Below are 20,097 nucleotides of genomic sequence, written 5' to 3'. Positions count from 1 at the left end.
CGTGAGTTGTGCTTCGGTAGCTCAGATGGTAGAGTACTTGCCCGCGAAAGGCAAAGGTCCCGAGTTCGAGTCTAGGTTGGGCACACAGTTTTAATCTGCCAGGAAGTTTCACTTTTAGGATGTTTTGGAATGCCAACTTGGTGCCATGCCTCACCAACTGACATTGATACCTCTCCTCAGTGCAGCACCCCATGAAGAAAGGGCTACCATTCCCCAAGAAATCTTCCAGCACCTGTTGGAATGTATGCTTGTGAGAGTGGAAACTGTCATTAAGGCTTAGGTTGGGCCAATACCATATTGAATTCCAGCATTACCGATGGAGGGTGCCATGAACTTGTAAGACATTTTCAGTCAGGTGTCCGGATACTTTTGACCACATAGTGTACCTACACGGTTTCAGCATCCTGCGATGTATACAGCCCGCACTGCAGCACACGAGGTACAATCAGTTTAATTATAACCACTCAGTATGTGTAAATGACCTTCCATCTAAAAGTATCATCAATTACATTAAGAATAAAAAAATTTCCAGAATGAGATTTTCGCTCTGCAGCGGAGTGTGTGCTGATATGAAACTTCCTGGCACATTAAAACTGTGTGCCCGACCGAGACTCGAACTCGGGACCTTTGCCTTTCGCGGGCAAGTGCTCTACCAACTGAGCTACCGAAGCACGACTCACGCCCGGTACTCACAGCTTTACTTCTTCCAGTACCTCGTCTCCTACCTTCCAAACTTTACAGAAGCTCTCCTGCAAACCTTGCAGAACTAGCACTCCTGAAAGAAAGGATATTGCGGAGACATGGCTTAGCCACAGCCTGGGGGATGTTTCCAGAATGAGATTTTCACTCTGCAGCGGAGTGTGCGCTGATATGAAACTTCCTGGCAGATTAAAACTGTGTGCCCGACCGAGACTCGAACTCGGGACCTTTGCCTTTCGCGGGCAAGTGCTCTACCAACTGAGCTACCGAAGCACGACTCACGCCCGTTACTCACAGCTTTACTTCTGCCAGTACCTCGTCTCCTACCTTCCAAACTTTACAGAAGCTCTCCTGCGAACCTTGCAGAACCTTGCAGAACCTGGCAGAAGTAAAGCTGTGAGTACCAGGCGTGAGTCGTGCTTCGGTAGCTCAGTTGGTAGAGCACTTGCCCGCAAAAGGCAAAGGTCCCGAGTTCGAGTCTCGGTCGGGCACACAGTTTTAATCTGCCAGGAAGTTTCATATCAGCGCACACTCCACTGCAGAGTGAAAATCTCATTCTGGAAACATCCCCCAGGCTGTGGCTAAGCCATGTCTCCGCAATATCCTTTCTTTCAGGAGTGCTAGTTCTGCAAGGTTCGCAGGAGAGCTTCTGTAAAGTTTGGAAGGTAGGAGACGAGGTACTGGCAGAAGTAAAGCTGTGAGTACCGGGCGTGAGTCGTGCTTCGGTAGCTCAGTTGGTAGACCACTTGCCCGCGAAAGGCAAAGGTCCCGAGGTCGAGTCTCGGTCGGGCACACAGTTTTAATCTGCCAGGAAGTTTCATATCAGCGCACACTCCGCTGCAGAGTGAAAATTTCATTTTGGAAACATCCCCCAGGCTGTGGCTAAGCCATGTCTCTGCAATATCCTTTCTTTCAGGAGTGCTAGTTCTGCAAGGTTCGCAGGAGAGCTTCTGTAAAGTTTGGAAGGTAGGAGACGAGGTACTGGCAGAAGTAAAGCTGTGAGTACCGGGCGTGAGTCGTGCTTCGGTAGCTCAGTTGGTAGAGCACTTGCCCGCGAAAGGCAAAGGTCCCGAGTTCGAGTCTTGGTTGGGCACACAGTTTTAATCTGCCAGGAAGTTTCATATCAGCGCACACTCCGCTGCAGAGTGAAAATCTCATTCTGGAAACATCCCCCAGGCTGTGGCTAAGCCGTGTCTCCGCAATATCCTTTCTTTCAGGAGTGCTAGTTCTGCAAGGTTCGCAGGAGAGCTTCTGTAAAGTTTGGAAGGTAGGAGACGAGGTACTGGCAGAAGTAAAGCTGTGAGTACCGGGCGTGAGTCGTGCTTCGGTAGCTCAGTTGGTAGAGCACTTGCCCGCGAAAGGCAAAGGTCCCGAGTTCGAGTCTCGGTCGGGCACACAGTTTTAATCTGCCAGGAAGTTTCATATCAGCGCACACTCCGCTGCAGAGTGAAAATCTCATTCTGGAAACATCCCCCAGGCTGTGGCTAAGCCATGTCTCCGCAATATCCTTTCTTTCAGGAGTGCTAGTTCTGCAAGGTTCGCAGGAGAGCTTCTGTAAAGTTTGGAAGGTAGGAGACGAGGTACTGGCAGAAGCAAAGCTGTGAGTACCGGGCGTGAGTCGTGCTTCGGTAGCTCAGTTGGTAGAGCACTTGCCCGCGAAAGGCAAAGGTCCCGAGTTCGAGTCTCGGTCGGTCACACAGTTTTAATCTGCCAGGCAGTTTCAATAAAAAAATTTGTTACCATCATACTATAAAGAAAATCAAACTGACAATGAAGGCTCAGAACCAGGAGATAAGTTCATATTTTTGTGGCATTTGCAGTCAATGAGGGGTTGGTTAGCAAAATAAATAAACAGAGGAGTGTACAGAATGAATTTTTCACTCTACAGCAGTGTATGTACTGTTTTGAAACTTCTTGGCAGATCAAGACAATGTGTAACAGACCAGAACCCGAATCAGAACCTTGTCTTTTATGGGCAATGCTCTCACCGACTGAGCTATCCAGGTATGACGCATGACCTACCAGTAAAGCTTTACTTATATATACGAAAAGCAGAATCAGTACTTTTTACAGATGACACTAGTACTATAACCAATCCAAACCTACACACATACTGAAGAAAGGGTAAATAATGTTGTTAAAATTATTATTGATTGGCTTTCTGGAAATGGTTTCAGTCTCAATTTTTAAAAAAATAAATAAAGTAAAAAATAAAAATACTCAGTTCTGCACATCTATAGGCATCACACTGATGATAAGGATGGTGAGGAAATAATAACTAGATGTGACTTTCTAAGATTTTAGGTATCCATATTGATGAGAATTTAATATGGGAAAAAAACATATTTTTGAGGTCCTAAAACAACTGCATTCAGCCATGTTTCCACTTCAAATCATTGAAAACCATAGTGAGTGCCAAATCAGTAAGTTAACATTTTTCTTATACACTGATGGAAAAAAAGCAATACGAAGGAGGAGTTGTCTGATATAAACAAAAGTTGTTAGGCACGTTTCTATATCTCAAAGATGATGTCTATTCAAATTTCATGCCAGTTGCAAAAGGGTGGTGCTGACAGTACCACTATGAAGATACAGATCAGGTTGACTTTAAATACATGCTATAATGGTCATTAGCATTAATTACCTTTGAGAGTGGACATGGTGAGTTGATGTTAGTCACAAACATCTTTAAAGTGACAAAGATGTCATTACCAACACCTCACTGAGTTTCAATGAGGTCGTGTAATAGGGCTACAAGAAGTTAGAGTTTCCTTCTGTAATATTGCAGAAAGATTTGGCAGGAATGTAGACACTGTACATGATTGCTGGCAGTGGTGGTCATGAGAATGTACAGTCACAAGAAGACCAGGCTCCAGTTGGCCAAGAGGGACACCAATCATGTTCAGCATATGGCTGTGGCGCACTGTACCACATCGGCAGCAGCAGTCCAAACAGCACTTGGCAACAACATGACACCATGAGTTGTTACAAATCAGTTACTTCAAGGACAACTCCCAGCCAGATGCCCAGCAGCATGCATTCCACTGACCACAAACCAACACATTTGTGACTTCAGTGGTGTCGAGCGAGAGCTCATTGGTGGGTGGAATGGAGAAAGCTGGTTTTGCCTCAGTCCCAGTGATGGCCATGCGTTGATTAGGAGGAGGCCACTGGAGGGCATGCAACCAATCTGTCTGTGTGCTAGGCAAACTGGACCTAAACCTGGAGCTACAGCGCGGGGAACAATTTCGTATGACAGCGGGAGCACTTTCATGGTTATCCCATGTACCTTCACTGCAAATCTGTAGGTCAGTCTGGTAATTCAACCTATTGTGCTGCCATTCATGAACAGCAATTTCCAACTGGATAATGCTCACCCACATACCACTGATGTAACCCAAGATGCTTTACAGACTAATGACATGTTCCCTTCGCCTCTCAGTCACCAGATCTGTCTCCAATTGATCACATACGGGACATCATCAGACAAAAACTCCAGCATCATCCACAAACAGCGTTAACCGACCTGGTATTGACTGACCAAGTGCAACAGGAAAGGAAACTCCATCCCATAAACTGACATCTGGTACCTGTACAACACAATGCATCCATGTTTGCATGCTTGCATTCAACACTCTGGCAGTTACACTGGTTATTAACGTACTAGAATTTCACATTTGCAGTGGCTTATCTCTTGCTTACATTAACCTGCAATTCTGCGATGTTAATCATTGAAATATGTTACCTAAATAAATGCATTCCTGAAATTTCATTACTGCACATTAATTACTTTTTGATGTTATTGTTGTTCCCCCATTATTTTCATTAAATAATGCCTTATGGAATTTCTGGGATAAGACATCTTTAAGAAAGAACATTTTCATTGGTCAAAAATGTACCATACAAATAATATGTGGCACTCACCCACAGTCATCTTTTTATATTTGTTTAAGGAAATAGGCATCTTGACTACTGCTTCACAATATATGTACTCCTTCATGAAGTTTGTTGTGAATAATCCACTACAGTTCAAAGGAACAATTATGTACATGAGTACAATACCAAAGAAAAAATGACATTGATTATTTCAAATTAAGGATGGCTTTAGTACAGAAAGGAATGCACAATGCCACCACCAAAATTTCTGATCGTTTACCCAGTGGTATAAAATGTCTGACAGACAGCAATGTTAAATTTGAAAGCAATCTGAAAACGTTTCTCCTTGACAACTTCTTCTACTCCTATTTATGTAAAATGTAAAACAGAAATAAGAAATTAAGAGAATACAAATATTAAAAATAATTTGTAACTGGTCACGATGTAACCACATTTATGTATGAATGGGTAATATGAATGCAAAAGTACTCATTTCCTACCACTACAACTAATCCTACAAATTATCCATGAACATAACACTAACTATTTTGCAAAATAAGGAAAAGACAACCATTCACTTGTAGTGAGCAGCTCAATGTGTGGAGAACAGAAACACATAACAGAAAGTAGTATTCACACTAGCTTTTGAGCACTACCTCTTTGTCTAGCAATAGTAAACACACACACACACACACACACACGCACGCACACACACACACACACACACACACACACACACACACACAAAAAAAAAAAAAAACCACAGAGATACCCAAACACACACTCCCACTGTCACGGCAAGACTAATAAGCCTTCCTGTAGCACAGGAGTGTGCATTAGGATATCTGTGTGCATGAATGTGTGTACTATTGCTCAAAAGGCAGCTAGTGCTCAAAAGCTAGTGTGAACGCTATTTTATGTTATGTGTTTCTGTACTCCACACACTGATCTGCTATAGATGAGTGGATGCCTTTCCCTTATTTTATTTATTGCTACATCCAAGAATTTCTATTACTTTTGTAACTGACTGATTTGTCTAACACCATTTCTATTGTAGCCTTTATGGCCTTGTCGTTGGAATTGCCTAAGAGAAAGGGGATGTATCTGTATAGGGTTTTAACACCCTATACTAGGTATTCTGGAAATTCCTTACTTTCAAGAATAACCTGCAGAGAGCTGTGGCTTGACATAGTCAAAACACACATCTGTGATACTTCATTAACTAAATTTAAAGTTACAGCCCATAAGAGAAATGAAATTTTAACATAAAAAAATGTGCATGATTGCCACCTATCTTGATCAAAAGTAAAACTTTAATTACCTAGGCAAATATATAAAAAAGTATATGACCAAATATCAAGAGAAAGCTACTCAGTTTCTCATAGATGGGCAGCACAATCAGAATATTGGCAAAACATGCCACACACAAAATGTGATTAAGTTCTTCTACAAGACAGTGGCTTACTTGGCTCTACCTGGCAATGAGGTATGAATCCCAAAGCCGAACAACAAGATGAGAATTCAAGCCACATAAATGCAGTTTCTGAGAAGAATCAAAGGTTGCCCTAGAGTGGATCACATCTGCAATGAAGACATCACAAGAAAATTGTAGGTCTTCTTGGTATTAGAAAAAAAAGTTGACGAATATAGGTAAAAATAGCACTAGCAGGTCATTTGAACAGAATATGAGCAGCTACCAAAACAAGCTACTGAATGCCAATCTAGAGGCAAAAGGAATTTGGGTACACCAAAGAAAGATCGACCAGAACAGGCTCAACTATTACTCATGAAGTAGATAATAGTGATGTGATGGTGATGAAAAAATCAAACACCACCCCACACTTTCCAGGCTTTGGATTTACAATGAAAGCTAATTTGACAAGAGAATTTAAACTGTAGTTAAGCACACTTTAACATGTAAAATAAAACAGACAGCAAGTGTGCTATATATATATATATGTTGAAAAGTTCTTTTTTGAAAAACAAAAAAGGTCATATGGACAAACAGTCAGAAGTGTAATGCAAAGGAGGTACACCCACATCAGTTTGGAGATAAAATCTCTTCGACAGTTTAGGTGTGAATGATTGAAAGCACACATGAGAACACACCAGGCAAGTGGGAATGCTCTGCCGGTGCTAGTGCCTTAGCTTCACTAAAAGAGAGTAGAGAGATGGAACACCATCATGTAGTTGCCATATTACCCTTCATAAGACAAATCTGCTTGCAAAGCAGGCAGTGACACCCAGATGAAGTCAAATATGCCACACCTGTAAGGCACTGTGGAAAGATGACTGATCCCATGAGGAGGTCACTGCACAAACAGTGGGACTGTATCAGCGATGATGGTTTGCTGTCATGATACAATGGGGATTCCTCACAGTCTACAGTTGGTAGGGCACCTGCTCACAAAAGGAAAGGGTCTCGAGTTTGAGTCTCAGCCTGGCACACAGTTTTACTTTGCCATCAGTATGCACTCCACTGTAGAGTGAAAAATTTCATTCCGGAAACATCCCCTAGGCTGTGGCTAAGACGCGGGTCCACAGTATCCATTCTTCCAGCAGTGCCAGCCCTGTAAATTTCACAGGAAAGCTTCTGTGAAATTTGGAAGGTAGGAGATGAAGTACTGGTGGAAGCAAATCTGCGACAGTTGGTCATGCCTGGGTAGCTCACTTGGTAGAGCACCTGCCCATGAAAAACAAAAGTCCCGAATTCAAGTCTCCGTCCAGCACACAGTTTTAATCTGCCAGGAAGTTTCACTGTCACACCTCTAATAAACTCTGTGGCTGAGAGCCCTATGTGATGCTGATGATCTTCTTTGAGATGTTGTTTCTTCCTTCCGCTTTCAGCCTTGCATTAGGCCAATGCTGTTCATAAGTCAAGGTGTAATCAAGTGAGGCTCTTAAATATGTTTGATAAGGTGTAGCATTCAGTTTTAGACAATGAGTTTGCGGTCTGTGTGCTGGTACTTTACATGGAAAGCACATAGTTGAGTTTTCGCAATGTCTGAGTGAAGCTGCTTATCCTTTAAATAATGAAGCAATCTTTGTATATGAAGATATAATGTAAAATCAAAATATGTAGAAAAGTAGAAGAGGTACCAGAGGGATAGGGTTCCTAGTGAAACTCAGCTTGCTCTGTTCCTCCGTGAGATTCATGGTGCTTTAGGTAATGGTGCTCTAGTTGATCCCATGTTCCTTGACTTCAAGAAGGCATTTGACACCACCCTACAGTGCCACTTAGTGAAAAAAGTACAAGCTTACCCAGTATAGGTCCAAATTTTTGACTGGATTTATGAGTTCCATGCAGAGAGAATTCAACACATCACTTTTAAGAACAAAATCAATAGATGTAAAGGTAATTTCCGGAGTACCCCAGGAAAGTGTGGTAGGACCTTTACTGTTTACAATGTATACAAATGATCTAGCAGAAAGTTAGAAGCTCTTTAAGACTGTTTGCAGATGATGTGGTAGTCCATAAGAAAGTAGCAATGCCACAAGAGAGTATCAATTTGCAGAATGACCAGAAGAGGATTAATGAGTGGTGTAGGCTCTGACAGCTGACCCTGAAAATAAATAAATGTGACATATCGTGCATAGATAGAAAAAGAGATTCACAACTGTACAACTATGTCACTGATGACAAATTACTGGAAACAGTATCTATTTAAAATATCTTTTAGTAACTATCTAGAGTGACCTTAAGTGGAATGACCACAAAAAACAAATAATAGGAAATACAGATGATGAGAGACAGAGATTCATAGGAATAATTGTAAGAAAATGTAACTCACTGACAAAGAAGTGGAAGATAAAACAAAGAGTCCCACTTTTTGTCATGGGTTTGTTTAGTCGGCACAGAGATACCAACAAACTTCAGTAGCAGACATTACAAGAGAGGCATTGCGCATCAAGGAGACATTTACTGCTGAAATTTTGAGTGATCTCTTTCCGGGAAGAGTCAGACAACATATTACTTTCTCCCACATACATCTCATGAAATGACCATGAGTAAAAAAGTCACAGAACTAGAGCTAATACAGAGGCTTACCAGCAATCGTTCACCGCACGTCCCATCTACAATTGGAACAGGAGAAGGGGTATCAGTTAATAGTGCTAGAAGTGCCCTCTGCCACACACCTAGGTGGTTTGTGGATAAAGGAGTAATAATGGCAAATGAGGGACATGAACCACTTAGATTTGGGCAAGAGCAAGTAGAAGAATTGTGCCTGATGTTAAACCATCCACTTGATAGATAGGTACCTAATAAGAACAGTTCTGATTGGGTGGAGTGGGAATCATTCATAGTGCACAGTCACTGTAAAGAAGTTTCTAAAGTAACAGAGGCTACTACATAATAGGTGTACAACAAAGAAACATAAGGCTACAAATAGTGAGATGCCGAGTGAAACATGTTTGACTCTTGGCAGGCTATGAGTGAAGTATTCAACAATTACCATAGCAGGATATTATTGAAAGATCTCTCACAAAACCCAAAATAATTCTGGTCTTATGTAAAGGCTATTAGTGCTACCAAAGTCAATGTCAAGATATTCATGGATGGGACAGGAACTGAAACTGAGGATGGCAAACCAAAAGCAGAAATACTAAACTCTGTTTTCAAATGTTCCTTTACAAATGAAGATACAGGAGTATTGCCCTAATTTAATTCTCACACCACTACAAAGATAAGTGAAGTAGATATTATTGTCAGTGGTGCTGAAAAAAGCTCTAGGGCCTGATGGAATCCCTATCATTTTTTGTACCAAATATTTGGCTGAGCTAGCCCTTCTTTTAACCATAATACGAAGGCTATATATATGATAGAATGACTGACATACTACTTTTCCACATAACCACCAAACACATTGAGGCACTTATCATAACGGTGGACAAGCTTTGAAAGACCTTTGTCGTAAAATTCTACCTCCTGAGACTTCAGCCAGTGAGCCACACCTGCCTGGAGTTCCATGTCATCATCAAAGTGCCGCGTTGCAAGCCAGTTCTTCATCTTGGGAAACAAGCGGAAGTCACTTGGTGCAAGACCGGGGCTGTAGGGCAATGAGGGAAAATTTCACATTTGAATGAATTAAGGAGTTCTTTAGTGCAGTTTGACATGTGAGGTCAGGCATTGTCTTGCAAAAACAAAATTTTGAACGTCAGCTTTCCTTGGCATTTGTTTTGAACTGCTCTTCTAAGGCTGTGCAAAATTTGACAGTACCGGGCAAAATTTATGGTTGCTCCACATTCAAGAAAATCGATAAGAAGCACACCTTGCCTATCCCAAAACCCCGTCGCCATCAACTTCCTTGCTGACAAGATTTGCAAACATTTTCTTGGTTTTGGGGGGAACCTTGTGTGCCCCACTCCATGAACTGTAATTTTGTCTTACAATTGACATGTTTCACGCAAGTCTCATCACCAGTTATGATTCGATCCAGTAATGAATCACCATGTTTGTGATAGGCCACCAGAAATGTCAACGTTGCCCCCACTTGCTGTTCTTTATGGTGTTCTGTAAGCATTTTGGGCACCCATTGTGCACAAAATTTGTGGTAGCCTAGCTTTTGAGTGACAATTTCAAACAACAAAGTCTCTGAAACTTGTGGAAAAGAAAGAGAAAGCTCCATTATTGTGAAGTGATGGTTTCCATGAATCATTTCATGAACTTTAGTGACAACATCGTAAGTCACAATGCTCGAGTGTCCACTCTTCTCTTCATCATGAACATTGGTTTGGCCATTTTTAAACCGAATGCACCATTTCCGAATGGATCATTCACTCACTGTGTTGTTTCCATACACTTCGCACAGTTCACTATAAATTTCTATGGGTTTTAGATTTTTTGCCAACAAAAACCTATCACAGACCGCAACTCACAAATGGCAGGATTTTTTATTACAGTGCGAATTTCAAATTTGAATATTTAAAAAAAAAAAAAACATATGCTCAGGGACATTCCCACTGTCACAGGTGGATGCCGACTGAGCTGCCGAGCACGCACATACCAAAATATACGTGATCGGTGCACGCCTAGTGGAATCAGACGAAAATGTTACCTACTTTCTGAAAAGCACTTGTACATCATATTTCCCCACACAAAAAATTGTACCCAATACTTGGAAGAAAGTACAGGTCACACCTTTCTGCAAGAAGAGCAACATAAGTGATTCAAAAAACTATTGTTCTATCCTCAGATCTATTGGTTGTAGAATCTTAGAAACATTCTGAGCTCAAACACAACAATGTATATCAAATACAGTGACTACCATCATGCCAGCCTGCACGTATTCCAAAAACATAAATCATGTGAAATCCAACTTGTAAAAGCCACACATTTCATCCTGAAAGCCACAAATCAATGCAGTCAGGTAGATGCAGTATTTCTTGACTTCTAAAAAGCATTTCTCTCAGTATCACACTTATGCTTTATTGTCGAAGTACAATGAAATGAAGTGTCATGCAAAATTTGTGATTGGATTGAGGACTTCTTGGTAGGGAGGATGCAGTACATTATCTCACACAAAGAGTAGTCAACTGATATGGAAGTAACTTTGGGCGTGCCCAAGTGATGTGTGTTGGGGCCATTGCTGTTCATGTTGTATATTATTGACCTTGCAGACAATGTCAGTAGTAACCCCCCCCCCCCCCCCCAAACTTTTCATAGCTGATGCAGTTGCCTATAATGAAGTAGTGTCTGAAAAAAGTTGAACAGATATTTCATTAGATCTCGATACGATTTCAAAATGTTGCAAAGATTGGCAACATGCTTTAAATATTCAGGTATGTAAAACTGTACATTTCACAAAATGAAAGAAACACAGTATCCTATGACTACAAGTGAGTCACAACTGGAATAGGGTGACCCATACAAATACCTGAGTGTATCAATTTGTAGGGATATGAAGTGGAATAAATGCATAGGCTCAGTTGTGTACAAAGCAAGTAGCAGATTTTGATTCAGTGGTAGAATACTAAGAAAATGCAATCAGTCTACAAAGGAGACTGCATACAAAACACTCGTGTGACCCATCTTACAATATTGCTCAAGTGTGTGGGACTCATACTGAATAGGACTACCAAGAATATCGCATGTAAACAAAAAAATGCAGCAGGAATGGTCACAGGTTTGTTTGTCCCACAGGAGAGTGTCACAGAGATGCTGAATAAACAGAACTGGCATGTTCTTGAAGATAGGTGTAACTAATGACTTTTTCACCTATTCCCCATATTGTGAGCAATGTAGAGCTATTAATTTTGAGCATGGCTCACTAACATCAGTAGGGGTGGCCATACACCATCGCACTTTAGTCCCAACAACACTACATAATAATGTTCATACCAAAGCATTACATTAGCAATGAGACATCAGGGAATAATTTAATGAAAGATATAATGTGGTTGGATCGATTGCTCGAAATCACGAAGGATAACAACATTGCTCAAAACAGATTGATTTTAAGTTTTATATAAATCCCTTTTAATTATTTTCTAGAGAAGCACAAAGTATGGGAATGGTGGTCATAAACAAATAACTCACTGAATACATGAATGGTGTCTATCATCAGTGCAAATTTTGGTACTACTTTGTGCAGACGTAGAATTATACCGATCAGCATGTGCTAAATCACAAAATACAAGTCCCAGTAGAGGAAAATAACATTCACAGCATACACACCACTCACAGCATTACTGATTCCTGACTAAATACCTCACCAACCCTCCAGACGTAAGAGGACATACGAAAGAACCTAAGCTCTGCCCCGCACAGTTATTTAAAGGTTCAGTCACATGACCACTCTTCGATTCGGTGCAGAAACTTTCATCCTGACCACCATTCGTAATTTTTGTAACAATTTCATGTAATTACTTATGATAAAACATATGCAAATCTTTACAGTCATTCTCCAATCTCTTAAACTCACTTATACATTATTTTAAATATATCTAAAACACATAAATCGCCGCACTCAGCACTCTAGTCAAAACACTAGCTCGGCTTACTTTATAAATCAGTAATTCAGTTCAATATACATTTGAAAGTTATTGGAATATAAAGGAAAGAAACTCATGCTGATAAAATCGTTTGTGTACTGTCAACAGTCTCAGTTAAAAATGAAGAATCTATTCCTACATTTCAGAACTATAAGATATTTCCTCATGTGAGGGAGAGAATAGGGGTGAGCTGAGTAAATTAAAAGAAAGGGAAGGTCACTCAGACTTCAGGATGAGGGGAACCACCTGTAATGAATATGAGGGGAGACAATCACTTTTAAATGTGTATTGGAATTTCATCTCCTGAAAAGTTCAGTGAGGGAGAGTTGCAGATAGGAAAAGTGAATTAGAAAAGCAGAATTTGATTTTATGCTGTAAAGTTCCAGGTGGAAAACAAATAACTGAAAAAGTCAGATGACCATTCACAACACAGTTAAATATTGAACAACTGACAGGCACATGACATGATTGATAATGTTGCTGATATTTTGGACAATGTCCTTCTTCAGAGTTAAGTATCAAAATTACACATACATTCATATATAAACAACATCAGTTGCATTGTAAAAGCTCCATTAGGCTGCAGTGCTGTGCCAATGTAGTCAATCAGAACAGTGTATTTGGTCATGTGTATGTATGTGTGTTGTTTGCTAGCTAGGCTGGAAGCAGAGCATTGTCTGAAAGCTTGTCAAAATTTTCAGTCTTATTACACGATTAAGTTAATAAAACATAAACAATACTCAGGGCTTAGCCCTTAGGCATTCCAATTGGCTGACTACTGCCTACGAGGCGGTATGATGAGTGATCTACCATCATAGGATATATAATCAGCATGTTGTCAATTCCTCAGCAATTACTGCCAGTAGGTGAATCCCGGTGGTTCTGATGCTTCTTTATTCAAGCAGCTCCTCACTTGAGATCATGAGCCTAAGTGGAGCCTGCTGCAGGTCTCCCTACACAGAAAAAATCTGAAGCGGTACCATGAATCAAACCTGGGTTCTTCAGCACCGAAGGCAGCAATGCTAACTGTTCGGCTATGAAGGCTTAGGTTACTGTGAAATGAATATTGGCCAGTGGAACAAACAAAATGTGCAGTTTGTCTGAGAAGTCCCTGTAATCCTAGATCGAAATAGTAATTTGCATATTCCACTGTCAACTGTGGACCTTGTTAAGATGGGGTGGCTTGCGTATCTCGACAATATATATAGCCGTATCACAGGTGCAACTACAACAGGAGGGTATCTAAGGCGCCAGACAAACCTGCAGCTCCTGAAGAACAGCAGCAGCCTTTACAGTAGTTGCAAAGGGTTGACTCTGGATGATTGATTTGGTCTTGTAAAATTAGTTACTGTGCTGGTATTGCAAACAGCCTTAAACAACAGGAAACTGATCCCTCTCAGGGTGCATGCAACTATGCTATATGGCTTGATGACAATGGTATCTACTTGGGTAAAAATTTCAGGAGGTAAAAATAGCCCCTCATGCAGATCTTTGGGTGGAGACTACTCAGGAAGAAGTCATCATCAGGAAAAACACTCTTGGTATTCTGCAGGTCAAATAAAATAGGAATAATTAAGCTACTACAAACAACATATCAAATGCATTATTATAGCCAAGATCGACACGAAGCCAATATGCACTATAGTACTTTAACTTTATATGCTATGTGGTGCTACAGATGATGTGGACAAAAAGTGTCTTTTATGAGACAAAATATATTTTTCATATAGTTATGGGGGACGTAAACATAATTGTCATCAGGGACCGGAATTTGATAATAGGAAAAGGAAGGGAAGGAAAAATAATAGGAAAAATAGACTGGGAGAAACAAATGAACGAGGAAGTCACCTAGTAGAATTGTGCACAGTGCATAATTTAATCATTGCTAAAAAGTTCTTTAAGAATCATGTGAGAAAGCTGTATACATGGAAGAGAATTGGAGGCAATAGAAGGTTTCAGATTGATTATATAATGATATGGATATGAACTGCAAATTAAAATAAAGAATTGCAAAAGTGTAAGAAGTTAAGGAGATGGGACCTGGATAAATGAAAGAACCAGAGGTTGTTGAGAGTTTCAGAAGGAGCATTAGGTAATGATTGTCTAGGGGGAAGGAATACAATAGAAGATGAATGGATAGCTTTGGTAGATGAAATAGTAGAAGCAGCAGAAGATCAAATGGGCAAAAAGACAAGGCCTAGTGGAAATCCATGGATAACACATGAGATACTGAATTTAACTGATGAAAGGAGAAAATACAGAAATGCAACAAATGAATCAGACAAAAAGTAATTTAGAAACCTGGAACTGAGATTGACAGGAATTGTGAAATAGGTAAACAGGAATGAAAAGCTGTAAACTCACACATGGCTAAGGGAAAAGTAGACCTAACCAATTAGAAAATTAAAGAGACCTTTGCAGAAAAGAGAAGCAGCTGCATGAATATTATCAAGAGCTCAGATGGCTAGCAAATACTTAGCGAAGTTGGGAGAGCTTAAAGGTGGAAGGAATGTGTAGAAGGGCTTTAAAGGTAAGATTAACTTCAAGTGAGTACTACAGAAAAAGAAAAAAGAAAAAGAAAAGAATGGTAAAATTGGTAGAAACCTACCTCAAAGAATATCAGTTTGCATTCTGGAAAAATATAGAAACCTATGAGGCAATACTGACACTATCTTAGTAGATAAGTTAAAGAAAGCCACACTTACTTCCACAGTATTTCTGTTTAATATTCTCAAGGCAGCAGCAATAAAATGCTTGTACAGAAACTGCAGTTATAAGAGTCGAAGGGTATGAAGAGGATGTAGTAGTTCGAGAAAGGAGTACAGTAAAGCAGTGGTTTAGTCTATCCCTAATGTTATTCAATCTGTACATTAAGCAAGCAGTAAAGGAAATCAAGGAGAAGTTTGGAAAGGGAGATACAGTTCAACGATAAGAAATAAAAACTTTTCAGTTGTTGGTGATGCTGTAATTCCATCAGAGATTTCAAAGTACTTGGAAGATGGTAATTGGATGTCTCTATAGGCCCCCTGGCTCAGCAGCTGTTGTGGCAGAGCACCTGAAGGAAAATTTGAAAAATATTTTGAGTAGATTTCCCTACCATGTTATAGTTCTGGGTGGAGATTTTAATTTGCCGGATATAGACTGGGAGACTCAAACGTTTATAATGGGTGGCAGGGACAAAGAATCCAGTGAGATTTTTTTAAGTGCATTATCTGAAAACTACATTGAGCAGTTAAACAGAGAACCGACTCATGGTGCTAACATATTAGACCTTCTGGTGACAAACAGACCCGAACTATTTGAAACAGTTAACGCAGGACAGGGAATCAGCGATCATAAAGCGGTTACTGCATTGATGATTTCAGCCATAAACAGAAATATTAAAAAAGGTAGGAAGATTTTTCTGTTTAGCAAAAGTGACAAAAAGCAGATTTCAGAGTACTTGACGGCTCAGCACAAAAGTTTTGTATCAAGTACAGATAGTGTTGAGGATCAGTGGACAAAGCTCAAAACCATTGTACAATATGCAGTACATGAGTATGTGCCAAGCAAGAGTGTAAGAGAAGGAAAAGAGCCACCGTGGTACAACAACCGAGTTAGAAAACTGCTGCGGAAGCAAAGGGAACTTCACAGCAAACATAAACATAGCCAAAGCCTTGCAGACAAACAAAAATTACGCGAAGCGAAATGTAGTGTGAGGAGGGCTATGCGAGAAGCGTTCAATGAATTCGAAAGTTAAGTTCTACGTACTGACTTGGCAGAAAATCCTAAGAAATTTTGGTCTCATGTCAAAGCGGTAGGTGGATCAAAACAAAATGTCCAGACACTTTGTGACCAAAATAGTAATGAAACAGAGGATGACAGACTAAAGGCCGAAATACTAAATGTCTTTTTCCAAAGCTGTATCACAGAGGAAGGCTGCACTGTAGTCCCCTCTCCAGATTGTTGCACAGATGACAAAATGGTAGATATCGAAATAGATGACAGAGGGATAGAGAAACAATTAAAATTGCTCAAAAGAGGAAAGGCCGCTGGACCTGATGGGATACCAGTTTGATTTTACACAGAGTACGCGAAGGAACTTGCCCCCCTCCTTGCAGCGGTGTACCGTAGGTCTCTAGAAGAGTGTAGCGTTCCAAAGGATTGGAAAAGGGCACAGGTCACCCCCATTTTCAAGAAGGGACATCGAACAGATGTGCAGAACTATAGACCTATATCTCTAACATCGATCAGTTGTAGAATTTTGGAACACGTGTTATGTTAGAGTATAATGACTTTTCTGGAGACTAGAAATCTACTCTTTAGGAATCAGCATGGGTTTCAAAAAAGACGATCATGTGAAACCCAGCTTGCGCTATTCGTCCATGAGACTCAGAGGGCCATAGACATGGGTTTCCAGGTAGATGCCATGTTTCCTGACTTCCGCAAGGCGTTCAATACAGTTTCCCACAGTCGTTTAATGAACAAAGTAAGAGCATATGGACTATTGAACAAAGTAAGAGCATATGGACTATCAGACCAATTGTGTGATTGGATTGAGGAGTTCCTAGATAACAGAACGCAGCATGTCATTCTCATGGAGAGGTCTTCCGAAGTACGAGTGATTTCAGGTGTGCTGCAGGGGAGTGTCGTAGGACCATTGCTATTCACAATATACGTAAATGACTTTGTAGATAACATCGGAAGTTCACTGAGGCTTTTTGCGGATGATGCTGTGGTATATTGAGAGGTTGTAACAATGGAAAATTGTACTGAAATGCAGGAGGATCTGCAACGAATTGACGCATGGTGCAGGAAATGGCAATTGAATCTAACAGTACAGTAATACAGATAATAATGTAATACAGTACAGCAATACAGATAATACTGTAATACAGTACAGCAAGTATAGTAACTGAAAATCAACAGTTCTTTTAAAAGGAAATCCACTTTATAAACAATATTCTCATACGTGGGGTCACTAATGTGTTTTTCCATAATTCTGCTGAAATCTGAAATATGTTTTGTCAATTTGTCACCATCAATCTTAGGTCCAGTTCCACATTAAGATGATTTTGCTTTGTTTTAATACTGAAAAGAGCAGAAAAGGTCTGCTCACATAAGTAAGTGGTAGGAAAAGGCATCAAATGCTGCAGTGTGTTTCTAGACAACTCTTCATACTCATGAAGTAAGCACAGCCAAAGGCTACAAAGTGCATTTTCTTTGAAAATGTTTTTCCAAGAAAGGGGAAAACCATGACTAATGCCATTTGCTGAGGCTGGAGGTGTTTGTGATGGTATCATATTTACACCCCATTCGAGTTAAATTGACACAGAAAATGCACATGATGAAACTTATTATTGTATCTAATGTCAAAAACATCAGGGATTAAAGCTGTAAAGTAGTGGTAAAAACTTGATCTCACTACAGACGAAAAAAGAACAACATTGAGTGTAGTTTCTCTTTGATGCTTAATAATATAACAAAAAATTTAAAGAAGCACAAAATTTTTGCTTCAACAATAATATGACCACAGTGCAATATTATTGTAGCAGAGTTGTTCTTACCTTTGCTGGAAAGGAAGCAGTTAAAATCTATGGTTTTGTGTATGTCATTTTGATATTTTTAATCTTTTCACAAATTGATTGAATCTAAGCAACACTCTTATTTCTCTGTCGCAATCGATCTTCCAAGACAATTTTACACTAACTGCACTGAATTTGAGTCAAGAATTACTTGCAGTGGCAGATCTAGGAACACATTTTGGGACAGGTTTCTCATTTTTTTTTTTTTTATAAATCCCAGGATAGGGCTTGGGTGGGGCAGAGGCTTGATGTTTATAAGCAAAGGAATGACTAACATTTACTTCTCTTTTTTTTTAAAAAAAAAAAAAAACCTGGAATTGATGGTAGCTTTCCATATTTGAAGATGAAATCCTTGAAATTTTGAGGCACTGTGGAGTAATGTACAACTGCTTTTGAAAAAGTGTCCTAATGAAGAAGAAATTTCTCTCATTTGAAGTAGTGCTGTGTAATGATTGATCAGCTTCAGGGTAGAAATTTAGTAAAGTAGGAAAACATTTAAATTTACAAATGTAGGTATAATTTCTAATTGGTTTCTTTCTAGTAACTGAAAACATACTTTTTGCATAATAGCTGTGAGTTCCATTTTATTACAACACATTTCAATTTTTGGGCATAGGGGAGAAACTTTACTAGTCGTATATGTTGCTGATCACTTTTGGTTTTGGACAGCAATATAACTTATGATAGTCAATGCAGAGAGAATGCAAAGGTAGAGAGAATGCAAATGCATAATGGCAGTGGCAAGGAAAGCATTCCTGAAAATGAGTAATTTGTTAACACCAAATACAAACTTAAGTGTTAGAAAGTTTTTTTGAAGACATTTGTCTGTAGTGTAGTCTTCTACAGAACTGAAATGAGGATAAAAAACAGTTCAGGCAAGAAGAGACTAGAAATTTCTGAGATGTGCTACTGAATACTGCTGAACATTAGTTGAGTAAATAAAAGAAAATGAATGATGACGAATTAATTATGAATTAAGGAGAAAAGAAACTTATGGTGGAGTTTGACTAAAAGAAACAGTTGATAAGACATGTCCTGAGTCATGAAGGAATCCTCAGTTTGGTAATGGAAGGAAGTGTGAGAGGTAAAAACTGTGGAGGGAGCCAAGAGATGAATGCGGTAAGCAGGTTCAAATAGATGTATGTTGCAGTAATTACGCAGAGATGAAGAGGCTTGCACAGACTAGATAAGTGTTGAGAGCTGCATCAAATCAGTCTTCGGACTGAAAACCACAACAACAACATATCAGAGTGCTTACATATAAAAAACTATGTATCAAGTAGATTTTGCTTCCTCCTATGTATATCTCATGATAAAGTCAGAGAGATTCAAGTCCATGCAGAGGCTTAACAGCAATTGTTTTCCTCATGGTTCATATGCACTTGGAACATGAAAAGGGGGAAGTGACCATGGTATACATAGTACCCTCTGCCACACACCATGAGGTGGCTTCTGGAGTACAGACGTAGATGTAGGTCTGTATGTGCACCATAATGCCTTACACAGAGATTTATGTTGCTCCACACCCTCCTTGGCATGTTGGGGAGCGTCTTGAAAGGCTTCCGCAACACTTATGTGCATTTCTTCATTATTCTTGTACCAACACTTAGCAATATCGGGCTTGATGATTTGCCATAATGAGTGATCTTGCATAGTAAATTCTGGGATTCAAGATTTCCATTTCTCTAGGAATGGAAACACCGCTGAACCACCCCCAATCCAGTTGTCTCGAAAGTGTTCCTCAACAACTCGCATGCCTTATCCCTAAGTCTGCTAGAGTTCCATCCAGCAGTAACCACACATAATCCATGATTCCCTTGTCCTTGAGCTGATTAACTACATTTGCAGCACATCCAAATAACAATTTACATTTGTGTACCCTTCAGACAAAATATAGTCTCAACAGCAATCGTGGTGACATCTCATCCCGTATACTAACATCCACATACATACTTCGCAAGTCACC

The 20,097-nt window shown here is 39.9% G+C and overlaps 1 protein-coding gene and 1 non-coding gene across 2 annotated transcripts in view; both read left to right on the top strand.

Moving 5' to 3' along the window:
• Positions 1-20,097, top strand: part of LOC124718686 (CUGBP Elav-like family member 4) — a 205,280-nt gene that overhangs the window by 150,590 nt on the left and 34,593 nt on the right. The window lies entirely within an intron of this gene.
• Trnal-caa lies at positions 1,117-1,191 on the top strand. The gene has a single exon. It is a non-coding gene; the product is annotated as a tRNA-Leu (tRNA).

This window comes from Schistocerca piceifrons, chromosome 10 (assembly GCF_021461385.2).
Source record: "Schistocerca piceifrons isolate TAMUIC-IGC-003096 chromosome 10, iqSchPice1.1, whole genome shotgun sequence".
Taxonomy (NCBI): Eukaryota; Metazoa; Arthropoda; class Insecta; order Orthoptera; family Acrididae; genus Schistocerca; species Schistocerca piceifrons.
Note: the sequence above shows the minus strand (reverse complement) of the source record. Positions and strands in the feature narration are given on the sequence as shown.